This window comes from Equus przewalskii, unplaced genomic scaffold (genome assembly GCF_037783145.1).
Source record: "Equus przewalskii isolate Varuska unplaced genomic scaffold, EquPr2 contig_R1925, whole genome shotgun sequence".
In the NCBI taxonomy this organism is placed as follows: Eukaryota; Metazoa; Chordata; class Mammalia; order Perissodactyla; family Equidae; genus Equus; species Equus przewalskii.
This window is the reverse complement of record NW_027228525.1, coordinates 1-7,712: the sequence shown is the minus strand read 5'-3', so window position 1 is coordinate 7,712 and position 7,712 is coordinate 1. Positions and strand designations below refer to the sequence as shown.

General features: G+C 35.2%; 1 long non-coding RNA gene across 1 annotated transcript; it reads left to right on the top strand.

Moving 5' to 3' along the window:
- The first annotated feature begins 2,366 nt into the window (after positions 1–2,366).
- Positions 2,367–7,645, top strand: LOC139081397 (uncharacterized). The gene is made up of 3 exons (XR_011536492.1): positions 2,367–2,499; positions 6,127–6,279; positions 7,532–7,645. It is a non-coding gene; the product is annotated as an uncharacterized lncRNA (long non-coding RNA).
- The last annotated feature ends 67 nt before the right edge of the window (positions 7,646–7,712 follow it).

Genomic DNA, 7,712 nt, shown 5'->3' with positions numbered 1-7,712 from the left:
GAATCTTTATGAGCTTTACAATATTTCACTCAGTGTCTGTATTACATGCAGGGTCCAGATGTCAATATATTGTGTTTTCTAATAATTAGATGAACTGGATAATAATGGTGTAAAGATTAAAATTGTATATTGGTGTCCAGTAAAAGCTATATCACAAAGTAATTATTTCCTAATCAGTTAGTACTAAACTAATATATGCATTGTCTTCTATTCATTAATATTATTCCTTTATACTCTTGCTTTATTAATCTTTCTTATAGTAAAGTAAGGATGAAGTTGATATATAAATAAACTATATAAAATATATCTAATGTTGCTCACTAATGTTTACCCTTCAGCTCCTCTAGCGTTCACCAGGGACAACTAGAAAGATGAATGAAAGGATTAATGAGCCAGTTTCTATTATCCTTCTTCTGTCAAAATGATTCTATGGGTGTAAGATCAAAAGATAATAGCAAAGCATAGTCAGTAACAATATACTTCAACAGCATTGCCTAAAAATATGTATTGTTTTATTATTTCCACATACTTTGACATATGTTATTCCACTTTAATCCCAGAACGATTTAGCCATTTTGTGGATGAAGACAGTGAGAGGCTCAAAGAGGTTAAGTGACTTGCTTAAGAGCCCACAACTTGGAAGAAGCAGAGAAAGGATTAAAGTCCAAGGTTTTCTAGTTTCTGGGCCATTGCTTTTTTGACCATATAATCAGAGACGGTAATCTGTACATCAGTCATTGTAGAGTCATGTAGGGCTGGAAGGGACATTAGAAATTACCTGGTTTAAAGCATTTATTCATTTATTTATTTACCTTTTTGTCGAAAAGATTGGCCCTGAGCTAACATCTGTGCCAATCTTCCCCTGTTTTATGTGGGATGCCGCCACAGTGTGACTTGACGAGTGGTGCTAGGCCCACATCTGGGATCTGAACCTGCACACCCCGAGCCACCGAAGTGGAGTGCACAAACTTAACCACTATGCCACTGGGCTGACCCCAAAACATTTATTTTGTAGATGAAGGTTCAAAGAGATAAAATATATTTCCTGAAGTTATAGAACAAGTTAGTGGTAGAAGAACCATTATTAAAACCCAATAGTTAATTCCCCATGTTGGCTTTTTGCCATTAAGTGTTTTCCCTGTCAATCAAAACTCCTTGCATTCTAAAATATGCATCTCTTAGTAGTGGTCATTTCCGGACAGTTGTATTTTAAATGACTTTTTTCCCTACTGTTTATCATTGTTTTCTGATTTTTCTCCATTCAATATAAGGGGGAAAGATTTTAACGGTTATAATACTTTAAAATAATCCACAAATGTTTAAAACTTGTTTTTGTGAGATGTAAACTCTTGTAATATTTGAATTGATTTAATCACTGCTGGAAAGATGAAAGAAAACTACCAGGTGTGTTCTAGTGAGCTTAGAGAGCATTGCACACTAAGGACCTTTTCTTCAATTAGAGGAGGTGTTCTTCTGATGGTCACTGTGCTTGTGTTTGTATTCCAAATATTTTATTGAACTATGAAATTAGTAACCAGATTCTGAGGATTATATATGCATTTTCAGAAAGGTCATTAGTATTATAAAAATATGTTATTATGCTGATGAATTAAGAAACAGTCTGTACTCTAAAGTCTTTAACACAGCACCAAAAGTAATTATCTTTACACTCTGGAAGTGCTTTTCTCAAATGAGCTTAAAGTTTCAGGGGTGACGAAGAAAGCACAAAGCTTTGAGTAGGATCTTTGTCACACCTCTAGTTTCCTTTTCTGAAATAACTCTTTTGACACTTCCCTTGTATTTTTCACACTGGATTTTGATCATTTTTCTTTTCCTTAAACTGTAGTGAATTAAGAATATCATACTTAGTATTTTATAAAATTTTATAATGTTAGATAACTTTATATCCTGTAATACTCTTACTGTTCAGATGGCAAATGAGGTCTGGAGAAATTAGGCAGTTGCCCACCGGTCATGTCGTGTGTCAGTTGATTCTAGAGGCGAGGACGGGTCAGAACGCAGGGCTTTCATCCTGTCAACACGCTGCGCTGCTGCTTTCTCACTCGGCTGAGGTCTTAATAATGTTTTGAGACAAAGACAGATTTTTTTTTAAGATTTTATTTTTTTTTTCCTTTTTTCTCCCCAAGGCCCCCCAGTACATAGTTGTATATTCTTAGTTGTGGGTCCTTCTAGTTGTGGCATGTGGGACGCCACCTCAGCATGGCTGGATGAGTGGTGCCATGTCCACGCCCAGGATTCGAGCCAACGAAACACTGGGCCGCCTGCAGTGGAGCGCGCGAACTTAACCACTCGGCCACGGGGCCGGCCCCCAAAGACAGATTTTTAACAAGTTTTTCTGTTGATAGTTTATCCTATTCCAATAAATTTTATCTTGTTTTACATGAGCTACTTTTGCCTCATATGAAAAATATAGGTAGCATGCTGAATGATAATCGAAAGACACTTCTTTTGAATCTCCATTTGGATCAGTCATTCAAGGTATTTCCTTCAGATGATTTATTAGCAAAACTCAGTGGCAATCATCGTCTTAAGCGTAATAGGATGGAAAATTTATGAAACTCATTTTCAGTTTCATAAAATTTTCAACCAACAAAAAATTTGATTTTTATTCATTGTGAATCTGTTTAGCTTGTCTTTTTATTGTATTAAGCACATTCTTAGTGTTAATCATTTGCTTTTTTCTGCTTAAATTCATTTTTCAGGTTTTTATATTTCTCTAGTTTTCCTTCTATACAATAATTTCCAAATGCTTTCAAAAGTACTTGGTTTAAACTACTGTATTCCAGCCTTGCTTTTCTTCTAAACCTTTAAAAAATTTTCTCATTTCACCTGTAATGAGAATTGGTCTAGCACAGTTGTTAACATTCCCTTTACTTGCGTGCTTTACTCAATATCTGGGCAAAAATTAATTCTCACATAATAGTAGGGGACATGTGTGTATCCGTTGATTTATCTTGGCACCACAAATTGGCTTTGGTGTTATCAGAAATATAGGACAACAATAAGCTAATGTAAAGTCAGACAAATTATGATAGAAGCTACTTAGTAGTCAAAAAATTTCCAGCTTATTCAAAGTATAACATACAACATCTAGAATCATTTGATTATATCTACCTTGGGAGAAGTTTTTTTCTCCATTTGTATAGCTTTTTTCTTTTGAAATAGACTTCAGTTTTAGAGCAGTTTTAGGTTCACAGCAAAATTGAGCAGAAAGTACAGAGAGTTCCCATATACCCCGTCCCCACACATGAACAACTTTCCCCGTTATCAGCATCTCCTTACGGTTCACTCTTGCTGTTGTACATTTTAAGGGTTTGGACAAATGTACAATGACATGTGTGTATCATTGTGGTCTCGTACAGAGTAGTTTCACTGCCCTGAACGTCCTCTGTGCTCCGCCTACTCATCCTTCCCTCCCTCCTACCTTTGGCGACCACTGATCTTTTCACTATCTCCATAGTTTTATCATTTCTACAATGTCATATAATTGGAATCACACAGTGTGTAGCCTTTTCAAATTGGTTTCTTTCACTTAGTAATATGCATTTAAGGTTCTGTGATGTCTTGTCTTTTTTTTTAGAGATTGACACCTGAGCTAACAATTGTTGCCAATCTTCTTCTTTTTATTTTTCTTCTTCTTCTCCCCAAAGCCCCCCAGGACATAGTCGTACATTCTAGTTCTAGGTCCTTCTAGTTGTGCTATGTGGGACGCTGCCTCAGCATGGCCTGATGAGCGGTGCCATGTTAGCACCCAGGATCCTGGGCCACCGAAGCAGAGTGCGTGAACTTAGCCACTTGGCCACTAGGCCGGCCCCTGCCGTGTCTTTTCATGGCTTGATGGCTCATTTCTTTTTGGCACTGAATAATATTCCATTGTCTGGATAGACAACACTTTATCTATTCTCCCACTGAAAGACATCTTGGTTGCTCCCTAATCCTGGCAATTTTATCAGTAAAGCTGCTATACGCACCGTGTGCAGGCTTTTGCATGGACATGTTTTCAACTCCTTTGTGTAATTTGTATAGCTTTTTTACATCCCTATTTTATCTGAACTCCACATAAAAGTGAAACTTGACTTCACTTCTGCTAGGTGACCCCAAGCTCTGCTGGTAGTCCTGTATTCTTCACTGACATGCACTTGCTGAGAAACAAGTCAGAAGCTAGTAAGAAGCCCAGTACGGAGAATTTGGTCTACTGACTCCCAGTCTAGTATTTTCTGCTTAACTGCTGTCGTCAAATGAAATAGTCCTTTGGGAAATGTCATGTTTTCTTCAGACAATAGGATGCTGTTAGATGTGTGTTTTCTAAAAATTTACTAAATCTTAAAAATGACCAGTTTGGGCTAACTGTTCTTAGAATGTCAAACCAGTTCTCTAGTAACTTGTATTAAAATAAAGCCACCACTTGGAATTTAATGGACTCAGTAGATATTTAAAACTTATGCAATAGTTTATGATGAAAACTGAAAAATTAGTTTTCATATTCTTATTTCACAGAAAAAAATTTCTAATTTTGAAATTAGTCTTATTAACTGTGATAATTTTTATTTATAGTAACTTGCATTTCAAAGCCAAAATAGACATTATTAAAAGTTAGAATGATTTGATGTAAAATATTGCAAACGGTATATTAGAAAAGATTTTCTATTTTTTGGAAAGGATTAGCACCATTTTCCATGATGATCTTGGTGATTTTAGGAATCCTAGAGCCTTTTGAAGTTCTGCTTTCATTTGAAATCCATGTACTCCCAGTCATCTTGTCCTTATTAGAAAGATCATTTAAATATTCTCTTTTCATCTCCATTGACCTGGTGTTCATTATTTCCAAATCTGGAATCCTTATTTTGTCTTTAATTTCCATTTATTGTAAATAGTAATTCAGGGCCCAAAAGTTTTCAAACCTGGGCATGTTTTATATGGAAAGGACCAAACTATGTAATAAAAGCACAAATAATTTAAGAAAGAGAATGGAGCTAGAAATTAATGATAGCTCACTCTGGAGGAAATGCCAAAGATTCTATTATTTCTATTTGATGAAACTTAAACTTAGTTCCCTCCTACGCTTATATCTAAAAAAAGAGAAATAGACTATCTGTTAAAAAATGTCCTGTTTCAGGGGTCACAATGCCAGGTGCTTAGGCACTCAAACAGAATTTGGAAGAGAGTGGCCTTGAAGGTTGTAACTGTTTATGAAACAATTAAGCTTATTGAATGAGAACTATGTTCTGAATAATAAATATAAGAGAAAAAGTATAATGGGAGCACTTGAACCCGTTTAGTGTCAAAATAATAAATGATACTGGTAACTCACTTTAATTTTTTAAAACAATATTTAAACTAGTTAGATTTAGCTACAAATATTATTTAGTTAGTGTTTGTAGCTTTTTATTTCAAGATGATTTGCCATCTAGGTTAGGGCATAAATATGCCTGTGGGTTTTAAACAATGGACTGGAATTGGTTCTGCCACACGGCCACTAAATTATCAGTAGTACTATGCCATTGTGGTCAGAAAACTCATCAGGCTGTTTTAGACTCCTGTCTTACAACTGCTTTCCCTGTGGTCAGCGAAGCAAGAGAAGTGATAAAGCCAGAGAAGCATCTTGTTTTCCTCTGTTCTCATCCTGGGTCAGATGAATTCTTCATAGCAGGGCTTGGCCAATTTTCAGGGTGTTAACAGTGGTTTAATTGGTAGAGCTTTGAAGAAACTTACATGTGTCCCTCTTTCTCCTATCATGAAACCAGAGAGGCATGACTCAAAAGAACTCTCTGCCTCATTCAGGAGTCCCCACAGTGTCACAGGCTGTTGCTCAAAGCAGGTCATGAGGTTGGCCCAGATTCAAGGGGTGGGGAAACAGATTCCACATCTTGAGGGGAGGAGCTGCAAAGAGTTTGTGGCCATGTTTAAAACACCCACCTGTTTATGTATATGTACGTGTATATTGTATTTATTTACCACATCCATCAATCCCCTACACATATGTTTGTGTGTGTGTATGTACACATATGTATATATTTCTATATTTTTTAAAATAAATTTTGAATGGCTAGAAATAGTTTAGATTAGTTTTCTTCTGATGTGAATTATTTTTGCTTTACCTTAAAGAGTGCTTTGGAAAGTTTTCCTGAACTAACAATAATTACTCGAGACTCTAAAGCAAAAAGTGGGGGATCTGCCATTTCTAAAATCAAAATGAATGGCAGAGCTTATAATAGGAAAACTCTAAGGACTTCTAAAACAGCCACTAAATCTGCACAAGTGAGTATATATTGATTGTTGTAAGTATACCTTTTCCAGTTGTTAATATAATTCCTACTTAAAACATTGAAATAAGCAAGCAGTTTACCATGTTGTTAATTGTGAAGTCTTTTCAGGTAGAAATGAGCAGCTCCAGCCTAAGGAAGAGGGACTTGGTGTTAGTCTTCGTCTCCAGTGCCTAGCACAGTATCTGGCAGACAGTGGGTGCTCACACATTTTTTAAATAGACTAATAAGCAAGGAATCATCCTATGCCTGCATTTATATTTTTTTATATAGTTTTGTGGGTTTTTTTGGTCATTGGATGCAAATGCAGACAGAGAAGTGAGTGTGCACACTTCCCATAGGATTCAGTGTGGATTCCATCTGCCAAATTATTAAAATTGGAATCCATTTAATTTCAAACATGGTCTAAATTACTGCTTTTTCAGAAAACAGCTTAGCAACATATCAAGTCCACCTCAAAGATGCATTCTGTAGAAACATATTTACAAATGCATAAAAACATGCATTTGCTCATTGCAGAATTGTAAGAGCAGTTCAGTTATGTATCATCACTGTGAGACTGGATAAATAAAGAGTCATTCAGAGAATGTAATGCTATGGGCTTTTCAAAAAGAAGAGGTAGATTAATTTGTTCTTGCACTAAAAGTTTTGAGTGCCCATGGTGTGCCAAATACAGTTCTAAGTACCACAAATAAACAGTGAAAAATGGTCAAAAATCCCCGCCCTCATATAATTTATATTGGGGGCGCACATGTAATAAAGATAAAGATATCCAAGTTTTAGTTAGGTGAAAAACTAGTTATAGAAAAGAAAGTTGCAGAACAATATGTATAGTATAATTCCCTTCCCTTTACAAAATTAGTGTTGTTCATATATGTGTGGGGGGACATGGAAGAACGCATAACTGTAATGCTGTTAACCTCGTTTATCTCTGAATCAAGAGATTATAGGATTCTTTTGCTTTATAAGTCACATTATATGTTTACTGTGTGAATTTTTGTATAATGTTTAATTTTTTGGAATAGTGTATATTTATATTCGGGAAAAAGAATGAAGATTTTAAAATACAATTTAAATTCTGTTTTTGAATAAGCTTCTTGTTGATATTAATACAGGGTAATGCCTAGCCATAGAAATCATTTTTAAGATTTCCATTGAGACTTTTGGTCTAGTACTTTTGTAAAAGTATTCTTAGCTCAGCTAGCTCCATGAAATAAATATATCTGTAAACTCTTTTGATTTTATAGGAATTTGCTGTCGATCCAGAGAAAATACAGTTGTATTCTTTATATCATTCACTGCATCATTATAAATATCATGTTTATCTCATATGTAAAGATGAGGTAATTATTTTTCACTTATTTTACCAAAGAAATGTGTGTTTCTCCAAATTTTAAGGAGACTGTAGGTATAGTATTTTTTAATGTT